Source organism: Anas acuta, chromosome 8 (assembly GCF_963932015.1).
Source record: "Anas acuta chromosome 8, bAnaAcu1.1, whole genome shotgun sequence".
Lineage (NCBI taxonomy): Eukaryota > Metazoa > Chordata > Aves > Anseriformes > Anatidae > Anas > Anas acuta.
Window position 1 is genome coordinate 28,459,358 of NC_088986.1, and position 27,624 is coordinate 28,486,981.

Below are 27,624 nucleotides of genomic sequence, written 5' to 3' on the forward strand. Positions count from 1 at the left end.
GTTTCTATTTAAAATCTGCCTTGTATTTAATAGTGCACTATACAGACTGGTTTTGGATTGCCATAATTACACATCTGAATATGTATGTAATGGAAATGGAGCTATTAAAAGATAAGTAGTTTTCCAAAAATTTATACATAGCAACTTTATATCAACAGATGTGCTCAGGTTTTTATTATTATTATTATTATTTTTATTTTTTTTAAATAAAGTGATGCAGAAAATTTAAAGGAAGAATTAATGTATGATTTGCAGAGTTTTTATACTTAATTACATTGGCATTGTTTCATTATGGCTGTTTTAAATGATTTACTGGATTTGGGAATTTTAATGTCCACAGTTTAACTCAGACTTTTCAGAACTGCCCTCTACTTCTAGTACATCAGAAACACACAGAAATGGGGTTACTGGGGAGTGGGGTGTGTGATTTTTCATGATTTCCTTAACAGCTGTAGCCTATAGAAAAGACATGGGTAAGGGCAGTATGAACTGCTTTTTTGCTATATTCACGTGGGCATAAAATAAAACAGAATGAATGCTCTCATTTATTTCATTTCAAAACTCTGTTTAACTTCATACCAAGGACATTGTATCCTATTCATAAAGTTACTATATATTTTCCCACTTATGATCTTGTCCATTAGGTACAAATGTTTAAATTATAAAACTTGAGTCCTATCACAACAATTTGTAGTAGTGCTTTTATAGCTATTATAGGAGCTTTGGAATTAATCCTCAGCTCAAGGCTGGAGAGCAGCAATTATTCAGTTGGGTTTATTTGGAATAAACAACATTTCTCTTACAATTGGCTTAGCAAAACAATTATGAGACTACAGAATACATTAGAAAGAAGAAACTAGCCTTAATAAGAATTACGTTAAAAAGTGCCTTACAAAGGAACTGGTATATTTATCTTACCAAAAGCTTGACAAGTGACTTGACTAGTGTGCCAAGTACCTTCATGAAAATGAAAAACAGGATCTTGAAGGAAGCACAGAAAAGTTTCACATGAGTCAGTGGCCAGATATTTAAAACAAGTTTAAATTTGAAGTATTAATTAATAGACTAAATCATCCAATGCATTCAGCTAACATGTCCTAGCAGAAACCATCCATCTTCTCCTGAGATGATCTAAAACTAGGAGCTTGCCTATGAACACAACTGTTATGTCCTTCTTTCACCTTCCCAGTACTAGGATTAGTAAAGTTCTAAAAATATAAATGATTTTATGAATTTTTTAAAATACAGCTTTTTATGTCTGAAGTTGCACAAATAACACAACGATCAATAAATTCAGTGGAAAAAGCACCAGTGTGCACATATGCATCTGCATAGCCTCATTAAGTTCATTTACTACACTGAGATCATCATCAGTTACTTCTTATAATACACTTCTTATGTATTATTGCATGCGGGCCAAATTATTTACTTGGTCTTTATAACTTTAATGCAGAGCACAAATGTTATTTCATTTATATTTTTCACTAGCACTAGCTTTTTTGTTCCCTATATTGAATAACTGTTCTAAAAGCAAGTGAATGTGTCATGTGCTCAAGAGAAATAACTCCAAGTACCTTAAAACTAGTTTTCCTCATGCACATGAGATGCTGGGGTATTACATAAAGAAAAAGACTGTGAATCCAAGATAAGAGAATTAATTCTGATTTGGAAAGTCACCTTATGTAAATGTTAATTACTACTTGATTATGTTGATTTGGGGGATTTCATAATGAAAACAGTATTATTCCTTGCTTAAAATGTCACACTTTCAAAGCACTTCAGCAAGACAATGTAATCAAGAAAGCAGATTTAGTATACTGAGACAGTAGATAGCATTTATCATTGTTATTGATTACTGATTTATCATTGTTATTGTTACTGATTTCAAAACTTGCTATGGGAAAAAAGTGAATCAGATTAAAGACAGTATTTTTAATGGCATTGCAAGCCATCTGCTAAAACATCAAGACATCCTCACTCAAAAGTCTGACATTCAGTACTGAGGTTACTAGAACACAAGTAACAATTTCAATTGCAACAATATCTTAATGCAAGAGGAGTCAAATACTTCTCTGAGTTCAGTGATACCAACACTTACGAAACTGTATCACACAATATAGTTTATAAAGCATCTGAGAGGCTCCTAAAAAATGGTATTTCATTTTTTTAAAAGTACTTTTTAAAACTTTTTAAAAACATTTTTTAAAGTACTTCTTTTTAAAGTACTTTCTTAAGCACTGAAGAAAATAATTAAATAATTCCTTAGAAGCATGTATCTCATTGATTTCAAACTGTGTTTTTTTCTTCTAACTCACTTATGTGCTCCTATAAACCTCACTTTCTGGCATAAATTCTTTGAAAATACTTCATATATTCTCCATAATTATTCTACCTAAAGGTCCCCGAATATTTTTTAATTTCACTATTATAACAACTACCAGTTCTTTTTGTTTTGCAAAACAGGACTTAGATTACATATTACTCTCTGAAATCTAAACACACTAAACATCTAAACAATGAAAAATCCTGGGCCCACATCTCAAAGGTTTTATTTAAATCACCAAAGAAACCTGGAATAAAGTGTTACACATAGCAAAACTAAAATCAGACATTTGATAAAACCTTAATTATAAAATATTTTTCCAAATGAGCATGTTTGATTCAATGCTCAGCCATGCAGAAATTAAGAATCTGATTGTTAAATTTTTGACAGGTTTTATAACAAGCTCCCTAAACTCAATTTCCACCAGCATGTTTAACAGTTCTGTTTAACCTTAACAGAAAGTTAATTCCCTTAAGAGCTCATCTGTACAGCTCCAAGTAACTACCATAAATAGACATTTACTCTAACTGAAACATCTAAATGTTTCAATACAAACCCACTTCACTAGACCATTACATTGTAGAAAATGACACTTGTGCAAGAGGTGAGCTGAATGCTGGTGATCTTGCAAGAAAAGAGTTCCACCACCCTCCTAAATAAGCCAACCCCCTCAACAAAATTATAGTTAGGCAGGGAATATACCAATAAACACAATTACTTAATTAAAATATCCCTAAATTTGGGTCTACATTTTAGCCAATATGTAGCTTAATGGCTTTGTAATTAATCACGTTTTAATGTAAACACTTTGAAGTTGCTACTCTGTAATGTTCATTACAAATAGTCCCTGTGGGGAATCATCACATTATTTCATTAGAACTCCTGCCTGTTGTTAATTGCTTTTAGGAAAGTGTGAATAAATTAATTGTGTCTTAAAAGACAGTGGTGCAAATGTATATGCCTGTTTGACTGTGGGGACTGCTCTTTTCCTGTTGCTCTACACAGTTGGCAGAACTAGCCTGTTTTAATCAGTAACAGTTGATGTTGTAAAAGTTTAAAAAGGAAAACACAGTTTGCAAACCACAGTGTTTACCATGCCAGCCAGGACACAGTATGGTTCAGGGTCATGGGCAATTAATTTTTAAGTTTTTATGAAATCACCTTTGTAAAAGAAATAATGTTCTTTAGCAGGGATGACTGATGTACCTTAACTGAGCAAGTTAAAACATCCAGGATGTTTTCCCTGTGATGGAATATGTGACACCTTGCAGTTAAAATCAAGGGTTTTCCCTGATTCAGAGAGGTATGTTATTTCATATAAATTTAATAACATTCAGATTAAATACTTTAACAAAGAACATTTTATTTAGATGTTCCCATTCAAAATGTTAGTAAATATGTTCTATGTAGTAGAAACAACCTACATTAGAATTTGCAAACAAATGTTTAAGCAAAAAAATAAAATTACCTTTTTATGACAGTAAATTCGTGTTTGAAAAAAACTGTATGTTAAAAGAGAGTTTCTTTATTATGTGGAAATGAAATAAGCACAAAATATTTTCCTTACAAGTAAACCTATGGCATGCTACAACATCCTACTTAACTGGGCTGCATCATAGATACCTAAATACAGTCTCTTGGAAAATATTGCTGCAATCCAAAAATCAAAAGAAATTAGATAAGAGGAATCTAGGAATATATTTAAGAACCATTAAAAAATACAGAATCATTATTCCGTCCCTTATTAACACAATGAATTTTAAGCTTCTAACTTCTGTATTCATTGTAACCCTCCAACTTTGGGGGGAACCAACATTTCAAATTCAGATAGATGTCTAAAAATTGGCAATGTGATTGTCATTAATCTTGTTCATCATTAGTCAGTTGATTTAAAAAAAAAAATGAGGAGTGAAATCTAGGAATGGTATATTTACAGATACTAAAAATACCAAGACTATTGATTTGGAAAAAGATTAATCACAAAGGAGATGCTAAGAAATATAAACAATGAAGGAAGAAATTCTGTTCTCTTTGTCTCAGAAGATAAGAACAAGGCAGTCAAAACTGAAAAAAAAAACTAATTGCAGTCTTATGAAAGGTACAACACAGAAACAGACTTCAAGAAGAACTGCCAGTAGACACGACTTGGAAGATTTAAAAGGGATTGCACTTTGTATTAATTACAGGAATGTTCCGTTATAGTGTGAATTAAGAAAGGAAGATTTAGAATGGATGTAAAAACTGGGTCTAAATGCCAGTTACTTTGTGGCTAAAGACAATTGCTAATTATTGGGCATCAGAGGAAAAATGCAGATTGTCCTAATTATTGTGTTGAATGTTCTGTTATAGCATCTGTAGCTGGCATCTCCTAGGAACTGGATACTGTGCTTGATAGTCTTCAGCATGGCAATTCTTTCCATTCTAGCTGAATTGGAAAGGAAGAAAAAAAAAAAAAAAAAAAAAAAAGGAGGATGAGGGGGAAAGGAAAGCCTATGCATGTAGTATGAGCAAAATTCTGCATCTTGGGTATGAAAATTATCCAGGGGCTGCATTAGATTACATTATTCATGTATCAGTTACTGCTTATATTGATCTTAAAACATATTATTCATTTAATAAGTGGTCCTACTGATTTCACTTAACAACAACAAATGATTAGGTGAACACATGCTTGCAGCATCAAGTAATGGGCTGAAAACAAACATGATGTTTAAATTCATCCTTAACTACTCCTGAACTACAATACAAATATTGTGCTATGGAAACTGAAAATACTTTGGATCTTACTGTGTCTAAATGATCATTAAGTCTGTGTTAAAAAGAATTAACTAATGAAGTGTAAATTAATTAGTTTTGTAAAGCACTTTGTAACACTAAGTGAGTATTAAGTATTCATTTTCTATTATCAAATCAATAGGAAATAGCTTATGATAATAACAGTAAAAACACTCTAAAACTTCATAGACTTTCTTGTATTAAATCACACACTTTGTAGATCATACAAAGAGAACCTTATTAAGCCATGCTATTTCTAGGTTGATTTAATTGCTGCGTCAAAAGCTTATAAAATTACTTAGAGTTTATAAAATTAAAGTTAGAGCCCTACGTATACCAGAAACAGTTGGAAATGTGCAATTGAGCAATGACGCATGTCCCATGTAAATCACTGTTGAAGCATGAATACATAAAACTTGTTTTTTCTTGCAGTGTCACCTCTCTGTCACTGGTATACTGCTCAAACACTTCTTTCACCTCTCAGCAGGAACTGCGGTTGAAACTAAGAAAACACGGAGAAAAGGGATTAAGTGGATGTGTGGCACTGGTGCTGAAATACATTGTATGACCCCAGTGTATCTGTTATAACAGGGCTAAACCAAAAGCACGTGCAAGCCAGTAAGAAATGAAAGAAACTCCAATACAACCTGCCTGAAACACTTTTCCTCAAGTATTAGGCTACCTGTGTTGACACCACAGTTAGGAAAATGACAGGAACTTTACTTAACAGAATGGAGATAAATAAAGCTATAGCATTTATTGAGCTGCTATGCAGTCTTACAGCTCCTATGAAGAGCAGAGACAAAACTTGCTAAGACTGCAGAAATTCTGCACAATCACCTGTCCCCAAAGCCAAGAGGTGCATGCAAGGGACTTTTACAGACGGAATGAGGAAGTGAATTGATTCCTGAATACGAGCTGTATTAAAAATCATACTGGAATTTATTTGACAATAGTTAAAATGATGCAGGTGACTTGTTTTATATCTGCTACACAGATTGAAGCAACACAACCTGACCAGGAAATGTACTTGTCTGGCATGCTCACTGAATGAACAATTTTACTGCATGCTCCACAACTACAAGGAAATTAGATAATCTGTAGAAGAAACAAGCTGGGATCAGCCAGAAAGGACATCAAGGACAATATTCATAGTACATTCTCATTACAAGTAACAGTCTGAATATGCCAATAGTTTTTGTATGAAAGAAAAAAAAAAAAAAAGAAAGCAAGATATTTGGGCATACATATTGACTTTTCAAGTCAGTGAGAAAATAAAACCTTTGGAAAAATACCAGAGTACATTTTAGATTCATCAGCATGTTTGGGCTAATATGAAGCCCAGTGAAATTGCCAAGATGATTCTATAACTGTCTCATTTGGAAGGCAATTTTATTGTTTGGATTCCCGGAAGGTCCAAAATGAAATAAGTCTCACATAGAGCTTGCTATTTCCATAGTTTGGAAGCTGGTTTATTACAGACAGCTCCAGAAAATGAGATTGCAAGAATAATTCAAAGTGTATGGTTAGAAAATCTTTCTTCCCTTACAGGATTTCATGGTGGATACAGTATTGTAAACCTCTGCACTGTGAAGCAGCAGTGATATCTTAACCTGGTAGAGAGTTGCCAGTTGCACTGGCAAATCACTGTGTGTCTGGGGGTCTACCACACCTATTAACTTCATCCCAAAACAGAAAATAGCTGAAATTTTTGAAGCAGTCATGTAAGGGTCCGAGGATATAATCAGTCGTATGAAATAAAGATTATTTTTTTTATTATTTTTTTTTAGATTATGCAATGGTTGGATTTTGTGGTGTCAATCTAGCATCTTTTATGGTTACAATTGCAACCAAAGGCAAAATTTGCAAATTTTCAGTCCTCTGGAATTGCATCCAAAGTTAACTCGCATGAGTGGTGAACTCCCTGGAGTGTAAATAGTGAAAAGAGCAATAGATTCTCTGTATCTAGAGTGATTCAGAGATTTCAAGAGATTTCATTAAAGACAGAAGCATCAAAATCTCCTTCTCTCTCCTTTATTTTATTTTTTTTTTTATTTTTTCTTCCCAAACTTAGAATAACAGCTTAGGCTGCTTTATTACCTTGTAGAAGCATTTCCTTAACATCAATCTTGCTGAAACCTATCTGGAATGTAAAATACAACAGAAAGGGACATATTTACTAAAATAGATACTACTTATCTTGATCTTACAGATTAACACAGTGAATAGAACCTGCATCCAATATTTGATACTGATCCATGGGAAAAGTGTATTAGGACATCTCTGGTTCACAGTATGCATTGGAGAATATAACAGTCACATGGCCTACTATTAAAATACATTTTCAAATTGTGAAAGATTCTTTAAAATAGGTGGTTTTTTTTTGTTTTGTTTTATAAGGTAGTAGTGTTGAAAATAAGAAAAAACAATGAATTTTCCAAAGATTTCAGGCCCTGGAATATGTTATTAAGAGAACTGGATCTTCCATAACTCTTAAGAAAATTGTGGTCACCATCTTTTGGGTCCTCTCAGTAAATTCCAATCTAGTATTGTTGATAGTTCAAGAAGCGGGTTTTCTGCTACAACAGTTATTTATTCTAAAAGGTCTGTAATGCTCTGTGTGAGCTCAGCCAGTTCAGAAACATCAGCAAGCATTAAAACTGTTGGTACATGTTCCTGAACAGATTACACATGACACTGGAACATGGTTCACATCTCAAGTTTCAACTATTTGTCATAATAAATGACATTAAACATCAGCTCCTTACAAGACTCCCAGAAGTAGGTTAACATAAAGGGTTGTTCTACTCAAGGAAATGATTATGGTATCACCCTAAATAAATTGGGCCTACAACACACGATTACACTTTTAAAAATCAATTATAGAATTGCATCCCAGACTATTACAGATCAGACACTAACACTACTGCTTATAGAATGCCTGGTCTTTGTTAGAGGCTGAGGGACTGACAAACTCTCACAAACAAACGAGAAGTTTGCAAGTCATTCTTCTTGATTTTGATTTTATGGGGGGAGGGAATGAAAAATCATCATGAGTAGCCATGCTGAACTGCACGTTTAACTAGGAGAAAGTATCTTAGGGTGTCATATTTCCCCTAATGTAGCATGATTGAGGGCTGCTTCCAAAAAAAAAGTTCAGCTAACTTATCCCTGGACCTTGCTCTCCCACTGCTTTTTTTGCCCCTGTTCTAAATAACGATCATGCAGTCAAAAAGGTGAGTTGGTACAGCTTACAGATCTGACAGAAATCCACGGGCAAAACATACACTTTTCTAACAGATCAGCAAACTGAACTGACTCACTTTAAAGGCACATCATCACTACACTAAGCGCAGAGGGTACGAATCCACAACTGAAGCATGATGATGTCTGTTCAATATTATGCTCAATTAAGAGTAATGGTAAACCACACTTTTAATTTGAGAATACGGAAAAGTTATAATGAAATTCTGTGTTGATTATGCCTAGTAATATGCCTTGTAGCGATTGCACTAAAATAGCGCATAAAAATATGTGAGCCAGCTTTCATGCACTAATTCTGGTAGAGGTTCTATAATCAGGATGTCTGATGAAAAAAACAGCAATCTAGATGCTAAGGGAAAATGATGACAGTCCCCCAAGACTGTTTATAGTTCTAAGGAAATACAGCTAATACTGCTGCTTCTGAAAAATTACTCTAACAGTGACAAGATATAATCCAAAATGGCAGTCACATATACTTCAGTGGTAACATGCTGTATAACATTGCCTAATGTTTAGCTAGAAATCCATTTTTAAATATGGGTAAATCTGATTCAGTTAATATTGTCAGGTACAGGAATCAGATCATAACCCTTCAAATCACGTGTAAATATGCTACAGGACATCTCTGTTATCTGTTAAAACCACAATAAGCTGTTCTGGAGCAACAGGACACACAGGTAGTTAGGCCTTGTATATTTATACAGAGTCAATAGACATATTTAAGTTAGAATCTAGCTATGTGCTAGATTTGCTTTGCAAGCTCTTTGGCTTTCTTACATTTAAAACTTCACACAGAAACTAAAACATTTAATTTTTTTCACACTGCACTGCACCCTCTAGATATTTCTTTAATGTTTATCCACTAGAAAGAGAGCAAAGCCACCAACGCTGTTCCTGAGGATGGATCAGAAAATATAACTCCTTTTTAGCACACATTACTAGGAAAAACAGGAGCCTCTCTCATTGCCTGACCCACTGATTCTCACCCTCTCACAAGCTCATTGCCATACAAGCTGCTATTGCACCGTGTACAACAAGCTGAGCTTCAAAAGATTTTGCCATTGACTCAGGTTGTAAGAAGTGCTTGGTTACAATGAAGATAATACAGTATTTTTCATCACAAATTACAATGACAGGGATACAGGAATTACAAAATACTTAGAAAGCCAAAGTATTTGGACTGTTTCAAAAACAAAATAAAATGCTTAAGATGTTGCACATGTGTGAAAGTGGATATTAGTCTATGAGTTGCTCTGTTTTTCACTTTGTACTGGAGAAAAAGTATCTTCACACATCCCTAAGTTTCATCTCCCCCATTAGATCGTTATGTTTACAGATTGTTCTCAGGACAATTCTAGTTTGCTGCACTGATAAAACAGTCTCACATAGAAAAAAAAGTTCTCCTTATCTCAGTTTAGCCCCTCTCATCTCCTCCTGTTGGCAACAAAGTGTACCTGCACATGGATATCTCAAAGAAAGTGTCCACAACAGAAATCAGATAGTAAATCAATATTGTATTACCCAGGACTCTAATGATGTCGGCTTAATAACTGTTTATGTCAGAATCATGTTTGATGTATCCTTCCCATTTCATTTGATGATGAGATGCCAAAAATATAAAATCATAGTGAGTGTGTATGGAAATTAGAATTTTAAAACATTTTAAATCACCAATATTTCTGTCAACCACATATAAGCATTTTTTATATTTGGGAAGAGCAGAATTAGTATGACCTTGAGTTTTATAATTTAAAAAGAAAGCATACTGTAACTTTCATGTCTGTAGAGTCTGGCCTCTTGATTTTGTCCAACAGCATCAGGCATGAAGAAATTAACTTTAAGTTTCCAAAGACAGGCTGTAAAAAGAGGCTGCTCCTTTTTCTAGATGGTCTTAGTTTGGTCAGGTGAAAAAGCCAAATCTGTGAATGGTTTCTGGTGGTCAAATGGTTTCCAGGATAAAAGCCAAGACACTTTCAGCAGGAAAGTGCTCTGGGAAGCAACATGTCTTTTCTAAAGTAATCAACTTGTATTTCTAAAATAATCCACTTGTATTGAAATTTATTGAATGAACTATAGTCAAAGTGAATCTAACAAGATACTTGACTAGCAAATTCCTAGTGAAAAAATATGTTAAATGGCCTGCAATTAAATACAAAATAATTAATTTTCAATTGATAGACTAATTAGTTGAATCTATAAAGTGAAATATAATTGTTTGATCATGGTTCTTTAATGCATTCATTTTTAACTATTATATTAACATTTAATGACTGTAGCTTCAAACACGGGATCTTCTCTATTAAAAATATCACAGCGGCTTATTTTAAGCAGAACATTTCACTGATTTAAATGTTCTGGAATGAATGGGACAAAATAAGCTCTGTTTAAGAAACTTGAAATGCTGACATATTTCTGAAGGAACCTGGGACTTAGAATTATGTATCCTGTATGCATTGTATTTCCCTCTAGCTTTAATAGTAATTGAAATGGTAAGCAAGCAATCCCTCAGTTCAGGACTGAATAATTTGCTTATACCAATCTGCAGCTACTGCTACATCCCATAGGAGAAGTAGCAAGAGAGACATCAGTTTTGCTGTCTTAGAAAAGCAGAGAACAATTTTAGTCTTTTAAGTTTGAGTTTTGTTTTTTTCTTATTACTTTTCTCTGAAAACAAACCCCAAAGGGTAAAAGAATACAGTTAATTTCCAAAATACAGTAACATAAAATGCTTTTTTTCATATATTTCCTCTGACAGTTCCTTCTTCCCACACTGCTCACCTAGGAATCACTCGTTATAATATAATGACAGAGAAAATCCACACTCCTGTCATTCCCAAAACAACTCTGTGCTAATGCAGTATAAGGCATTTCCAGGCATTACATCTGTTTGGCAGATGCTCATCAAGTGAGCAGTCAGGTTCTCTTCTTCCACTCATTATAGTGACCTGGAAAGAGTGCACAATACTTCCTTCCAGTCCAAATGTCAGTATTTCCTTCCCACAGCATTGACTTTGTGGCTGCTGGATACACATATTTTCTCATGTTAAAAAGAGAGTACAAAGGAGAACTGCAGTGCACAGGTGGAAGGCTAAGTCCTGCATTTTCCTTTCTTATATCTATCTTGTTCACTGTTTTTACTGACCAGTGAAACTGATTTTTATTATCACATTACCTAAAAATACTTTGTCATTGCAGCATTTAGCTGAACTAGACCGACAAAAAATCATATAATTAGTCAAGGACACCATGCACTGATACAAAAAGACATAACATCCAGATCTCAATAAAACCAAGGTACTGGCAAAATAGTATCATATAGTTGACATAGGCATATTTATGATTAGACTTCTGTAAACACAGCCAGATTCTGATGTACTTACATTCATGGCAACTTCTCATTTTCTGCTCCTTGTAACTCACTGATGCATAGAACATGCTTTAAGACTTCAGTTACAAAATCTTGTAACTGAATTGTTCTTTCCAATGCATCTCAAATGTTTGTCCTCATGAAGCATAGATAAGGGTCATGGGAAAGGAAATGCCTCCCAGGCAACCAGTGGAACCTGTGAAGAGCTGAAAGCAGCATTAACTAAAACAGAAACACAATGTAATGGGACAGCTTAAATTCTGGTGTATGTCTCATTTCAAGGAATTACTGTAATTTTACCCTGAATTTTGCCACCAATGATCAAAACCATCACAGTGATATCCTATGGTATATCATACACCATTCTCTAGACCATCTGTAGTTAGAAAAGTGAAATTAACTTTCACATCATTGATGATAAAAAGATGCCTGATTTCTACTAAATCCAGTGATATTGGGAAGCTGTGTTCATACCTCTAGGACAGTTATTAGAAATATGTTGTAAATTCTCCTGTTTCAGCTGGCTCTTATGCTTATTAACATTGTAGTTCTTATTAAGAAACACTTCACATCTATGATAATACTATAAATAAACTTGATGACCACTTACTTGTCAGGTACTCAAGACTTTCTTAGTTCTGCGCATCTCATCATTTTTCTCTTGGAACATTCACATGGGAAAATATGTTAAACTTGCACATAAAACCTGCTGCCAGTTTAGCCACTCTCCATGAAGGATGGAAGAGTTTGTGTAAGCTATAGCAGGCCAACAGGTTGTCAAAATAGCAGTTGAAACAGGAGGTTCCAAGTCATTAAATCTGAGTTTATGTTACACTCCAGAGACACCTGAAATAGTAGAACAGTATGCATTACAGTGTAGGCAAAATAAGACAGATGTTGCATTGACCTCTTCTCATTGGAATCTAGTCCGATACACTAAAGCTACATTAAAGATATCTCTAAAGTTGTACTGTGGACTCCCAAATAATGAGAATGAAAGGTGAATTTATGACAATAACAGTGCCTAATTCATATTGATATATACATATATATTTGATATATATATATATATCAAAATTACTTTAAGGTCATGCATTTAGTGGTAAGAAAATATTCTGGGGTGTCTATTAAAATTGACCCAAATTACTCTCCAGCAAAACTAAATCATTCCTAATTATCCTAAAGAAGAAGAATAAAAATGCTTTGATATTATAATTCAATAATTTTTAAATTATCTGGGAGAACTTAAAAGACAGAGCTTCAATATTGAGAGAACTCAAGTAACATCAGAAAAATGTGCATAAGCATAATTAATATAGTTTGAAATGTCTAGTGTCTGCATGAATTAGAAGTCAAGGTAGACAATATCCACTACTCTCCCCTCATTGGCCAAGCTAGTCATTTCATCATAGAAAGTTTTCAGGTCTAACAAGCATGACTTCACCTTTGTGAAGCCAGGATGACTACTGCCAATCACTTTCTCATCCTTTGTGTGCTTGGAATAGTTTCCAGATTCTAAAATACACATCTTTGATATTGTCCATAAAGTACAGCACTGAAAAAAAAAAAAAAAAAAAAAATTCAAGTTCCCTTCAGAAAACAAAGGTGGAAACGTGAATTCTGAATTGAAAAAAATCACATCATTAGTCAGTCTCTTCTAAATTACAATCTTCAGTCACAGAAGCTTTAAGAAAAAAAAGGCTAATATAGACACTCACCCTGACAGAAGGTGTCTGGGGGAATGGATAGAGAAAGGATTGGGACTTGATAAGATCCAGGAGTAAGTAATTCTGAGTAACTCCGCAAAGATGAATCACCTAAGAAATACTATCTCCCTTTTTCCATTACTACTGGAATTGTCTTTTGTTTAATTAAATTAGAATGGACTTATGAACTCATTCTAAAGATATGATATACTGAGAGTTTACATCATCATGGCTTTATTATTATTATTATTATTTACACCTGGGCACAAATTTTGGGGCATGTCTGAACTTCTATTTCTTTTTGTTGACATCTAAGTGAAGATAGAAAGCTAAGGTATCAATACAAATTTCTGAAAGCTGTGTGGAATATAACGTGATGATACACTTAAGCAATGTGAAGAAACTATTGTTTTTGGCAACACTGATCAGAACATCCAAGGACAATTAAACATCTGGTTTTACCACTTACCTTAAGTATTACTTTGTAAAGAGTCTAATGATTTACTGATACTCTTGGGATTCTTCAAATCTTGATTTCATCTGTGCACACACAGCATTATCACTTCAGCTGGTGTAGCAGAAGATACATAAATGCTGGAAAGCTTTCCCTGGTGGTCAAACTATCAATGGTCATAAATTAACTGAGGTAATTGAACTGCCTGCTGGGAATGGTTCCCTGTAAACATTAACCTTTGAATCATAGCAGTGTATTGTATGAGAGAAAGCTTGTGAGCCTGAACTGAAAAGGTGCCATGCAGCCTCCCAGTGCATCAGTAGCTTAGGTGGATGAGAGCCACTGTAAATTCTTAAGTTAAATGTTTAACTCCTCTGCTCTCCACTGCAGCATTATGCTAATCCAATAATTTGTTAAAACATGATAATTTTGCATGACCTTTTTTTTAAAAAAAATTTGAAAGAAATAGCAAGATTTTCAAACCTATCTATCTGACTGTCATCTTTAACACCTTCTCTGTATGCTTGCTGCACTGGCATGGTGGATGAGAGATCACTGATACAGACAGTACATCTGCCATTATTACACCCATAGTGAGCTCAGCCTATTTCACATAGCAGTAGCAGCACAACACGGATAAATTAGAGCATCCAGGCTGAAATTCTTAGTCCACCCTGATTCTCAAAAGACTTTTCCATTTTTATTTAATAAAATAAAAAACACATATTTTTCCAGTTCCTCTGAGAAGTATCAGGGGCTTTGTCCCTTTAAGAAAACTTCAATATCAGTAGGTGAAAAATGCTCTAATTCTCAAGGCTATTTTTATGATACACAACATACATCCACTAATAGCCTTATGTCTGAATTAATTTTCCTAGGATTCCAGAATATCCATGTAAAACTAGCACAAAAACATCTCATCTATTCTAGCAGAAGGGAAGAAAATAAATTAATACAAATCTGTCTGCATTTGGGATCTGTTGTCTGCTATACCTTATTTTAAAAACAACCTATAAACCAGTCGTACTGTTGATTCTGGTCATCAATTATATGGTCCAATATTAATACTGATTATTAAAATCTTCAAAGGCAAACATAAGCAGAGCTATTCTTTCCAACTATTACTGTGCTTTTTTATTACAAGAATTTTCTGTGCAAAACAATATACAGCGATCAACCCTATCACGTTAAGAGGACAGATCTGAGGTGGAATGAAAGAAATAATACAAGTTACACTGACAAGAGAGAGAAAAAAAAAAAAAAAAGAATCCATAGCAATGATAACAATGTGAAAACCTATAAATCATTGCTCAAGACCTCTCCATTAGCACTGAACAAACACCACTGGCATCTGATTTAACAATACTTTCATGTTTAAGCATTTCTGCATTTTACGTTTTCATCCTCTCCAACATATTCTTTCAGTTGTGAGTTTGCAGTGTGTGTATTTGTAGGTTAGAAGTGCAATATATCTGCTGAAAATATAGCAGCCTAATCAATTGCGTAAAAAAAATCATCACCATAAAACTTGATGATTCTAGCAAACCCCAAGAAAACCAAGGAAACACCAAGACTCACCCAAAAGTGATGGAGGACATTGAACATAAGAACAAGAACATAAAATGCAGGTGAAAGACTGGATTGAATTTTGTCAAAGCTGGATGTGAAAGCTTTTGCTCTTGCTAGATGTTTGCAAACATTCTGTGCCTTGCTTTCTGCTATTGCCATTTCAAGTTCAAAGCTAGAAAAGTTCATGTGATATTTTGCAATGTAACAGCCTTTAAAAAAAAAAAAACAAACACAACCTTCAGTCTTGCCTATGGGTTCATTAAATCTCCCAAGCTGAAAGACATGTTTTAAATGCTACGACTAGTTGTCAAAAAACTATTCACAAATCTTTATTGTCCCAACATTTGGGGACAGAAGCAGAGGTAAACATTCTGGCTATTTTCATAGATTTCTTCTGTATGTTTTTTCAGTAAAACTTATTTCAAACTAAACTTCATGTTCACTTAACGCTCTGGCAGTTTGGAAACAACAAATTAAACTAATGGGGTGGAATTCAGAAAGACATGTTCATGTTGGAAAATTGTTGTTTTATGAACTAACACTGATGAAACTAAGAGAATCGCAGTTAATATGAAATGACCATTAGTTGTAGTGATACAAATGCACCATTTCTCAAAATATGAATGCATATAAAATTTATACTTAATATTGATATTTTATGTCTATAACCACATTGTACCATGCACAAACACACACACACAGGTCCACCATAATGAGAAAATACACAACTTTCCACAATAATCCAGGTACAGCTAGTTTCCCAGAAAACAGGAATCCTCATTATCATACAAACATATTTTGTTGTATGCATCATACCACCAGCCTAATAAAAGAATCAGAAAAAAAAGTTCATATGCTTTTCTGCTGTCCCCCTCACCTAATTCTCCTTTGCATGTATCACTCTTAAGCAGAAGGATACAGTAACTTAGTTAATGTCTCCATCTAAAAATCTCCTCTGGAAGCCCTAGAGCTTTGTCTGAAGCCCTGCTATTTCTGTTAAATTCTGCAGACAGCCTGAAGCCAGAAGAGCCAGAATGACCAAAAAATTTCAAAGAATTTTGAAAGTTGTTTCAAAGAATTTTGGCCTAGATGCAAATCTATACTGCTACTTTGAATGATTGCACTGATGAACATGGAGCTACAGACTTATTTAAATAACTATGATGAAAGTAATTTCAAGAAATTTTGATTATTTTAATATGTGGTTGCATTTTTAGTTTTTACTTTGATATAAAGCATACTCCTACCTTTAAAGAACAACCAAGCAATTTTAATTTGGCCTCTTAATTTCTCAGTTTGTGGTCTGTAAAACCTGAGTTTTCTAATCAGATGATGTGAAAACTTAACACAATTTCCATCATATTCACCTGTTTTTTAAAGTGCTTGCAATATCCTGGGATCGACTCTTAAACATGAATTTCTGCCTTCTCTTTCTTACCCTTTTCTACTTCTCCAAAACTACAGTTTTCCTTATTTTAACTAGAGTTGAAATTGGTCCAACTCTTCATGGCTTACCAAATCAAAAACACTTCACCTCACAAACTGAAATCTACCATGTCAAGACCCTGATGCACACAGAAGCTTCATCAGCTGATGTTAGCAGAGTTCTTAGAACTGTATTCTTTAGCCAGCTACTGATGCCAAGCCAATAAAAAGAAGGGGATGATTTTTATTTATCTCAGTCTATACCTTTAATATTTGAATAGTAGCAGCAACAGGACCTACAGAGTCCCCTTGCTCCAGAAAATAAACAAAGATAAAAAAGAAAAAGAAAACTGGAGATCCAGAGAAAATGAAAAGATGGGCAGACAAAAGAGAAGGCTATGATGCACTGTATTCTCATGATTTCTATTTATATTGCACTGGTCCACACACACATGGCTAGGCACAGTCCCCCAAACCAGATTTATCAGTTTGGACTAAATAACCTCTTGATCTCCACATAGCTACAAGTTGCAGCCAACCCTGCAGGATCCCCCTACAGTAGTTATATAAATTTGCAGTTAGTTTCCCTCAGAAAAGAGTTTACAAGTAGAGTTCTGTGAACAGTTGTGTCATACTTAATTCTTAATTGATGTTCTCAAAAAGTACTTAACTCCCTCAAAGAAAATTGCAAGATATTTTCCCAGTAACTTTAGTACCAACAGTATTAAGCCAATATTGAGCAACTTAGACAGACCTTTCTGTTGCTGTTCCCTGACATTTATATTGAGTGTTACTTGCCACCTGTTGAGACAGGTAAGTAACTACTAAACACTAGGGGTGAGGAAGAAACTCTTCCCTCCACCTCAGTTGGAATACTCTTGGCCAGCATGGGTCTTCCTGCACTTAAAGTAAGAATGATGATTAAACACTTCATAAACTTGTCAGTTTCCAAAAACAACAGTCTGTATTCTTCCAGAGCATTTATCAAAGTACATGTATTTACATAACTTGTCATGGATATTACCTTTTGATAAAAGCAGAAACATAGGAAAACTGATTTCATAACCTGAGGCAATTTATTTTATTATAAGTGAAGGCAAAGGCATCCAGATAACCCTCTTAACCCTCTGACAAAATCCGTATTATTTCTAATCAACATCTATGTATATAAATATATATATATATATATGTATGTATGTATGTATACGTAGGTGGGGTGTTCTTTAGCATTTGTACCAGCCAGAGATAGACAGCTTGCTAGACCATTTATTAGTTGACTGTCTTGGAGAGAAGCATCAGTGCAAATTTGTGGCTTTAAAACATTGTCATGAAACAGAATAGAAATATCTGTGCTCCTCAGAACTGTATCAGGAAATGTTTGTTACACAACAGACTCATTGTGCTGTTATCAACAATGTAAGACAGCTTCCCTAAATTAGAGGTGCTTTTGGTGTAAAAATGACTACTAGCCATTTCTAAAATAGATATCTACTTACTTCCATTTTAAAAAACAGTAGCTATAGAGCACTTTATCAGCTTGGGAGTTTAACAGAGATTACATATTAACTTTGCCTCTAAGTCCATGAAGAAAAGCCTTCTGGTTAGTGACATTGTTTCAGTGGAATGAATTATTTGCAAAGAAACATGTTAGAATTATTTATTTTTCTAAATTTCATTTTAACAAAAATAAGTATCATTAATTGTTCAAAATTACTTGCAAAAGAGAGCTCAACATACTAGTAGTGAAGATAAGGATGTGTGTGTTGAGTATGTTGTCTACCATACAACATGACATGAATAATTACTATTAGAATAATGAAAACTGCAATTAGGGTGAGATACAATAACTATATAGAGATTCCTATCTCCACTTCCCTTAGTTTCATTTACTTTTTAGTTACTCTTTAGAATGAATATTAGAAAAGACAAGCCAGGAAGAGGAGGAAAAGAACCTAAAGTAAACAAGAGTGATTTATTTCAAGAATAGGAAACTGGTGATTGACACAATGGAGAATATATTGCTTCACTTTTTCTTGTTACGGAAGATTAGTGCAAAGACAGACGATTCCTGAAGAGGGAACAATCTACACTGCCATTCACTTCTGCTTAAATCATAGAAATGTCTTGAAGGCTTGCAACTGCAAATAAATCAGAATCATTAGATTCTGATCAGAATCAAGAGATTTTGAAAGGGAAACAAGAACTTGTCTTCTTGCAAATACATGCTGCACACAAAAACAGGAATGCAGATAGGTGAACATATATTAAAAATAGAAGGGATAGATTTTGCACTGAGTCATTTAAATGAGTGTTGATAAGTTCTTTTTACAGAACTCTGGCAACTTATAGTACTAAATGAGGAAGACTATTAAAATGTTGTGGTTTGCAGCCATGTGACTGAAGAAATGAAATCCCTTCAAAGGTCTGTTTTGGTTTTCCAAAAACAAACAGAAACTATTCTGCTCCCTACTTGAAAGGGGAATTCCAGCAGCTGCACTTCTCACTCTGTGTCCTAACTAGGTTTTGGCACAGTCCTTCATAGTCAGTACATATAGTATATATATCCCACTTACAGAGGGTATGATAACTAGTTCTTTTGCGTATGAAAGTTGTTAACAATGCCAATAGTAGTTTTGATCAGAATACAATATAAGTGAACACCACAGCAAAATATGCCGGTCATCTCAAATCATTTTTTCTGCATCATAGTCGATCTGAAAACAACTAACAACTCTATAGAGATAGCTTGTTTCTCTACTGGAAAAAAAAAAAAAAAAAAAAAAAAAGTATAGCATCCATCGCATCAAATAATACTCCTGGAGAGGACTGGATTTTTTAGTTTAGAATTAAAGTGTTACTAATACGTGCAAATTCTTGTAAAGGCCAGAAGGGCAGTCAGCATACGCAGTTCCTTCAAGTGACCAAACCTAGATCCTTATTTTACTGGCATTATCAAAATATAACAATCTAATATATATGGTTTTTGCTTTCTGAAGTACACTTATTATATGACAACATTGTGAATTCTGCCATATTTCTGAGAAATTAATGTTTTGTCTCATGCACAGAACCTGCATGTTGAAGAGGCAATCAAATACTGAGGAAAGCAGCTGGATTTTTTCCCCTCAAGTAGCAATCCTCTACTGTCACACATAGAGTAAGAGCTGTTCTGTTTTCCTTCGCACTCTATAAGCAGACAAGAGCATATGGTTTATAATCTCCAATCTTCTGGTGAATGTTATTTCTCAGTTTGAAAACAAAGCCCAAGTAATAGCAAATAAAGCTCTGCTGAATGATCTAATTTTAAGCATTTGGGGTTTAAGTATGAGATACTGCTAGAACCAAAAGTAGCTGTCTAGAATAGTGCAATTAAAAATCTCTTTGATATGAAAGATCCTCCACAATGTTACACAATTAAAACAAATGGAAATGCAGTAGCTTTGATCCTATAGAATATATTGATGAGTTGTTTCAATACTGCCAGGATGACAATAAGTATGTACTTAGATAGATACTCTGAAAGTTTCATTTGTACTCACATACAAAATTTAAATGACATAAACAGAATCATCTTCATTCTGGAATAAATTGTCTGAAATTTATTATTGGCTTCAGACACGTATGAGAGGAATGTCATGCTGAAAACTGTGCTGCCCCTTAACTTTAATTTCTGTGTTACTCCACTAAGTATTAAAACTCCAGAAGGAGGTTTTATAAGGATAAAAATATATAATCAAAAGTCTAACAAATGAGCAAACATTGAGGTGCAATTAAGTGGGTTATGAATCTGAAGAGTAATATAATTGTAAGTAATTATGACATTTCTAGTAATTCACCATTCATTAAAAAGAGACCAGCTAAAAGAGCCTTCCTTGGGAGGAAATACTTTGCAAAATATTCTTTACAATTCAAGGTTCAAATTCATGCCTGTCACAGATTGGTTTGAGTTGATTTGTACAAGGCATGATCAAAGTCCTTCAGGAAATAAAGAAGTATAATATTGAGTAAAGGTGTTACTAGATTAATTTTTATAGCTCTCACTACAACTGTACCAATGCAAGCTTTAGAAAAAATTAATCAGTGAAAGGCACCGGCAGATAACTATTTCCAGGATTGCAAGAGTTGTGAAATCTCTAAACACCTCCTGATGCAGTATGCCAAATGGAACATAAAAGCAGTGATGTACAAATGCACAGCGAGCATAAACAATATTCTTACCATAGAATTAGCATTGAGCAAATGCAAAAAGTTCAGGTAGTTCATGTTACTGAGGAACTGTAGTCTTGGTAATAATACAGTAGGCTATTTTAATTGCTACAGTTCAGCACATATTTCTCACAGTTCCAGGTCCCTTTAGCCCTCAACCAGCTATCCTGACACATTTCCACAGAGCTATTGACTGAAGAAGTGCAGGAGAGAGGGTGCAGGAGAGAGGGGCGTTTTTTACTGATGATGCCTATTATTTTGTATGTGAGGTTACACACAGATTATGTTCCACTTCAATGTATTATGCATCTGGAACTATGCAGACTGGAAACACCAATCAAAATCATTTCAGTCTTTTTTTTTTTTTTCCTTTTTTTAATGAAAATCATCTCTGTTAGGAACAGCATTAACTCTACTGACATTAGCTACTGGTGGACCATTTCATATTAGGGCAATACATTTGAACTTGTGTTATGCAAAATGATTCAGATATAAAATGATGACTGACATTCTCATCATTTACTTGGTTTTGTGTACACACCCTCCCAGCCCCCTCACCAAGTTTAAAGGAAAAAAAATATGTATAGTATTATTCTCAGAATAAAAAATTTGATACAGTTCAGTCTTTGCAGAAATCAAGAAAACCACATGCAGAAGTCATGAAATGCATCACTTTAACACTTCACCTTCTCTCATCTTACTATGGCATAAATGAAGGAAATTTTAACCAAAAGTGTAATACTGTGATAGGTTGCTTTATCTGACTTGAAACAGCTGCACTAAAGGAGTATGGAAAGCATAGAAGAATGTTGAGCACTGTTCTTCCCACCAGACTTCCTGTCTTAAATAAACACAATATACACAACCCAGTAAGAGAACATACGCGTTTGCAGGAGTAGAATTCTGAGTGAAATCCTTCTGCCAAATAAATATATCCAGAAAACAATATTAGAATATTTTCCCTTCAAGTGAGGTTAATAAAAGTACTTGTAATGTCAGTCTCTCACAGAATAATGAGAAGAGAACATAAATATGAAGAGAACATAAAAAGATTGTTTTTCTTATTAATATCTGTTCTGATTAAAGTAGCCTCATACAAGCAGAATACATAATCAGAATTTCAAAGTAGAATGACAACGTTGATTACACAAGGAAAATATTTATAGGTGTGGTTTGGAGCAAATATTGAACTTCATATTGAATAAAAGTTTGGCTTTGTCATTTATTTGACCACTACTCAGATCAGGGAACACAGATAACACAGATCAGGGAAACCTAATGAGTGTTTTAAAAAAATTACATAATGTGTATTTGTACAGTGTTTAAAACAGTCTGGATGTAGTACTTAGGCAGTACTTCACTATGTTTAGAAAATAATAGAATATCCACACAAACACATATATAAAGATCCTACAAAATTGCTAAAAAAATAAAAATATCCCCAAGAACAGCAGCGCATCATACATTTCCAACTTGTGTATCATTCAGCAGACAAAAATTGTCCCTGCTTAAGAATTTTAATCCTTCCTGTTTTTAGAAATGATTCTCCTAAAATGCTGAAAACTAAGTTAGATTGTGGGACTTATTTAGCTAAATGAGCTTGACTCTCTATTTGAACCTTATTTAGTTTGTAAAAAAAAAAATAAAATAAAATAACATGCCTGGGACTCCAGAAAAGCCTTACAAATCTAAAATTGTCTGGCAAGAGTGGACTTTCAGTAGCTCAGTAGAACTGGTCTCCTAGAACACAAGAGAGTCCTGATTGTTAAATAAGTTAAACAAAGCAGAAATAATTTAAGTAATGTTTTACTGTGCAGTTTTACAAGATTCATTTCAAACACAGTATATTACATAAAACCACAAAACCACAGTGTAAAATATATATATATATATATATACATATATATATATATAAAAGTGTGGCACCATTAGCCTGAACATTTGATACTAATAGTAACTGCCATATTATATCACAATTTTTAAATAGACATAAAAGAATAGTGAGGAACCCAAAGAACAAAACAACAAAAAGCTCAGAAATATAAGAAATTGTGTCTATCCCATTACAGTATATTTACCTAACCAAGTGCCTCTTGTTTCTCTGCTGGATATTTAAATGATGGTATGTGAACAGCCAGTTAGTCTAACCCAAGCTGTAAATCAGAACACAATTATCTCTGACTCAGCCATCTGCTTTCTTGTGAGGTGTTACAGAACAACAAAGAAATTCTACAGTCTGAAACAATAGCTATAGATGTGACAGGCTGAGAAAGATACACCAGAAAATAGCATGCAATCTATTTCTTTTAATTCAATATACTTCTGCCTTTTTTTCTACTATGACCTCTTTAGAGATACACATGATGACATTCTTGTTTTGATATTTTTGCTACTCTATAAATAGTAGCAAAAATCAAACAAATAAGCTAAATGATACCTTCTGAGAAAGAACCTTCAAGAGAATAAAGAAAAAATCTTCCCACTTAAATGTCTTTACTTCACTGGGAAATTGTAGTAGCAAAGTATTCTAAAAAGGTCACTATATTCAATCTCCAATTCTCCCTCTACAACCCCAAATGGTCTTACAGCCAAATAACTTTTATCTCCTAAAATTTTGTCTTTAGAAAACTGAACAATTTTAACTGACTTTTTGACTTAAGAAATGAAACAATGCTGAAAATAATTGTTTAAAGAAAGTAAAAATAATTTTTAAAATACAGCAAAAAATTTTCCAGGGTATTGTTGGTGATGGCACTGGCTTGACATTTGTGTGGTTTGATTTTTATATTGCTCTTGTTGATCTCATTTTTATGTTTACTTATCAATAATATTCTTGCTGTTTTCATGAATATTCATGAAGTGGGTGCAATTGTAATGAAGCCAACAGGTATTTACCATTTACTTTTAGAAGTCAATATCAATAAGAGCCATAGATACATTCAGTCTAGCATGTTGTTTTTAATGGGGTGTAACAGAGGTAGATGAGAAAGGAAGGTACCCTTAAGTAAAGGCAAGGACATACGGATTTAATTCTCCACATATGACCTTAGCACTTATTGGTAGCCACACAGCCTGTCTGCAAGGACAGTCCAATAAATTTTAGATTAGAATTGGAAACCATTTGCTTAAGTCTTTTTTTGGACTACCTTTACCTCAGGATTTTGTCTAACCAAATAATGGATAAATGCCATGGAAAAGAAAGTGCATATGGCAAAGAGTTCACAACATGTTTGTGAGCATTCATGTTCTAAGTCTGGTGCTAGCAGTTTTGCACTCCAAGAGAAACATCCCATTAGAACCAACTAGACAAACACACTCTGCTTCAACAAAGCAGTCACAAGCAAGCTGTGAGAGCTAGAGTAACATCTACACATATCACAGATTTCCAAATAACTGATAGGTCACAATTTTCAGATATATTCACCTGCTCTCAACTGGCTTGTAGGTGCCTTCTTACACCCCACATTTTCATCTCCCAGGTTTCACATTTTCATCTCCCAGGTTTCAGTGCTATAGTATGATACGGAGTATTTATGCAAATGCAAGTATCTGAAATTACCCATATAAACTTTATTATAGGGCTTTTTTTGTTGTTATTTGTTGCTGTTTGTTTTTTAATGAAAAATGGGAAGACTTAACACAAGCAAAGATTTTGTTTGGGTCTTATTTTATTCCATCATGTGTAACATTACAATTTTTTTTAAACCTTCTTCAAGTTTGCTGTACTATACACACAGCAACAAAATACCATAGACCTAAGCATTTTATGAATAAGAACTACTAGTATCTAGAGATACATCAAGAACATACTCAAGCTCTTTTCTAAACTGCTCATTTTATTCTTTCTGAAACAGATTTAAAAGTTGATTTCTTTTCAGTTGATTTTTTTTCTTTTCCTGGACATCACCATAATTTAGGACAGATTAAAAGAGACAGCCTAATGAGGAATTCTGCAATGGCTGCTTGCCAAGAAATCAATCAAGTGATCTCTTTAAAAGTCAATCAGTAACCTCACTAAACTAGCGAGAAATAGAAGCTGTGACTTTCTCAGCCTCATTCCCTACAGATTTCTGATGCACCAAAGGGCTAATAGCGAGAAATACTGCCTGAATCCTCCTGACATGCACTGATAGGTCACTGACTAGTGTCAGAGGTACTAAGTAATAAGGTCACAAATACAGCTATAGTGATAATACCCCTTTAAGGATTTATGTTATTTGCATGAAGCTTGCTATGTAAAATCAAGTGATCTTAAGAAAACGTCAGCTTCACCTTTCAGGCTCCCAGCCTTTACTTGCTGCCAGTTACTGCCATGATGATTCATCCTTATGATTAGTCACCCTAATAAGTAGTAAACAACTGCTAGTAAGTGCCCTGAAACAGCACAGCAAGACGCAGCCTCAGAAAAACCTTTGTGGCACACTCTAGAAGATAAGAAAGCCCAAAGGAAGTGATAAGAAAGAATGCTATGTATCTGGAGCATTGTAGTTGTGTTCTTTTCACCAGGTTTGCTGAAATCAGGCATATACAATGCTTGCTGTCATATCACTCACGTATTTGACATAACACTGTCTGTTCACCTCTTGATCTTTCCCACATGTTCACAGATACAACTTCTCTTTGAAACAACACACGTGATGCTGCACTTACAAGAGGAGTAATAGATTTTTTTTCTAATCACATTAAACTTACAAAGTAATGAAGAAAGTGTCAAGCAATTAACAGATAACAATGAAATCTCAAAGAGTAACTTTCTGAAGTGTATAGCACCAAATGCCTGCTGTAATTACTGCAGATCTCTGAACTAGATTTTTCAATACCTATCTCAATACCTATTTTTAAATACTTGTTAACCCACCAAATCTTAATCTTTGGGAAGAGTTCTCTAACCCCTAGAGCCTTAGTAATTTTTTTTTTATAGATGAAGTCATACTCAATTAAGATCTAGTGATTTGATTAAAGACTTTCTGAGATGAAGCAGGTTCTTTTCTTTGTGATTATAATGTTCATTCAGGATTACATCCACTCCCATGCTGAGGTCCGGCACACAGCCTATGCTCTGTTTAAGACATATTTAATCCTGCAGGGCTCTCTTTGCATACATCAGGTTGTTCTCCACATCTTGCAGCTCTAAATCATCAGTGAACAATGTCATCAAGAATCAGAATTAGATACCAAATCATTTAATGGAAGCTTTAATTCATTTTCATAAGCCCTTCCTTTTTTGAATTCATTTTCATAACCCTGTTCCAAGAGGTATGAAAGGATTATACATGCTCAGAATCATTTTAGAGATGTTAATTTCCAGAATTAGATACATTGTTTTTTTTCCCCTTTAACTGAAAATCGGACCTTTAATATTTTGTTGTATTAGGTATGTAAAACAAGTGACCACTGTTTTCATTCAAACACCCACTAACACACTGTAAGACTGGCCTTACCTGAAGCCTTACTTCATCTATGCTAAAGAAGGAAAATGCTCCTAAGTCATGCCTTTGAAACCACTTTTTCATCTTCTTCAGGGTTTTTTTTTTCCCCCCAAAATTTGTCTATATTTATCTAAAACTTTGTCATTCACAAATACAGCACTCCAGTCAAGCATTAACCACTGCTGAGATGAGAGGAATAATTACTACTCAGGTCTCAGATCAGTCTTATTTAAGTCATATTAATCACAGTTGTATTGTCATTTTTGCCATGTCATATTTTAATTAACTTGTTACCTATTCTAGCTTCCAGATCCTTCCCTATAGTACTGCTGCCTTCCAGTGTGGCAGCCTACTTGTTGCTATGACCAGTTGTACTACTGTTGCTAATTTCTCTAAGTGTAGATTTTTTTTGTTTGTCTGTACTGAATTTCCTATCAGTCATACTTGTTCTCTCTTTTCATCTCGACTAATCCTGAATTCCCGCTTGGGGAACAATTTCAACATGAGCATGAGAAACTACTCTCCTTTGGTCCCTTTCTCTCCACCCCATCGTGTCAGCTAGGGCATCTCCTAGAATGACATGCCACATAGACATGAACATTGCTAGTTAAAACAGACAAGTGAACCTGGACTACTCACTTCATAATTAATTACTGTACTATCTATCATAGTGAGGAAAGAAAGGAAAGACCTGCTTGGTTTCCCTGGGACAAAGTTCAAATTATCTATCAGTCTCAAGAGGATGGAAAGTTAAGACCTAGCGAAGGTGAGACTTAAACGTTACCAAAAAAGACTTGAACATTTAGAAAGAGACCTGCAGATGCACACTGAGGGACTGTGCTTGGTGTGAAGGGCACCATGACTCTCATCTGACCTTGATATATGAGTTTATCTTTTCTGGTAACCGTAATGCAGTTGTAAGAGGTAAGGACAGCAAGCCCAGTGAACATGTGAAGATCTAGTGTCACAGACTGCTTTAGTACTATAGCATTTTGGTGCTGTAAAGAGTTCAGGTCCCCAGAAGCCACGAAGCACTGTGAAGTTTTCCAGTAGAGCTAGCATTTCCTGACTGCTCTCAGGGAGAAGCCTCCTACTGGTGACTTGGT

The 27,624-nt window shown here is 34.4% G+C and overlaps 1 long non-coding RNA gene across 3 annotated transcripts in view; it reads right to left on the reverse strand.

Annotated features, from left to right (window-relative positions):
• Positions 1-27,624, reverse strand: part of LOC137860380 (uncharacterized) — a 94,365-nt gene that overhangs the window by 31,381 nt on the left and 35,360 nt on the right. For 2 of the 3 annotated variants that reach the window (XR_011098867.1, XR_011098869.1), the window contains exon 1: positions 919-5,983. The exons of the other annotated variant lie outside the window; for it this stretch is intronic. This is a non-coding gene — a long non-coding RNA (uncharacterized lncRNA). Of the gene's footprint in view, positions 1-918; positions 5,984-27,624 lie in introns of those variants that run through there. 3 annotated transcript variants of the gene reach the window in all.